Here is an 875-nt window from a genome sequence, read left to right on the forward strand (position 1 = left end):
CTGCAAATGACTCAAGTCCTGGTAACCCTGAAGAGGTGACAAAATATGTAAAATTATTTTCTCTACTTGTTACCTGTTCTGAAATGCCAAGGTTGAGCAAGGCTTCCTAAAATTAAAACATAGTATTAACTTCCCTCCCTACTATCACTCCACCTAGGTATGGGAGCCATATACCCTTTTCCTCCAACCCAGACACTTTTATAGGATTCAAATATTATCAGCCAACAACTACACATAGTTTGTCCCTTTAAATGCATTCTTGCCTGCGTGTGTATTTCTGGAAATACTATATTTTCTGGTATGATATATCCATGCCAAAATTTATCTGAAATGGTTAACTCCGCTTGAGTTCTATAATCACATGTGTCTGAAATGATGTGAGCTCCTGAAGGACAAGGGGCCTTGTTTTAATTATACTACTTATATTTCCAGCATACAGCATCATGATTGACACATGATAAGCAACCCCCATACATTATTATATCAATCAAACAATTAATGATTGAGAACAGCACTGACAAATTGAAAGGGATTTGAACTGGCTAGTGTTTTCTGAAAAAAAAAAAAATCACATAGCAAGAGTCTACAGCTAGATACCTTTCATCCCAGTCTTTGCTTAACTCATGTTGTTTCTAAACAGTTGGAAAATCTCAGAATAAAATACCTAAATTATAGCATATTGCTTAAAGACTCAACCAAATAGATTCACAAAGTCTTCTGTGACCCAGCTGGGTAGATCAATTTAATTCATGGCAACAACTGCAATAATTTCCAATGACCACATTTAATTATCATACATTATTTCCTTACTCTAGCACATTGGGCCCATCTGTGACAATGGCAGGCAGCCCACGAGCAAAGTGGCAGGTGATTAG

Source organism: Trichechus manatus, unplaced genomic scaffold (genome assembly GCF_000243295.1).
Source record: "Trichechus manatus latirostris isolate Lorelei unplaced genomic scaffold, TriManLat1.0 scaffold00031, whole genome shotgun sequence".
Lineage (NCBI taxonomy): Eukaryota > Metazoa > Chordata > Mammalia > Sirenia > Trichechidae > Trichechus > Trichechus manatus.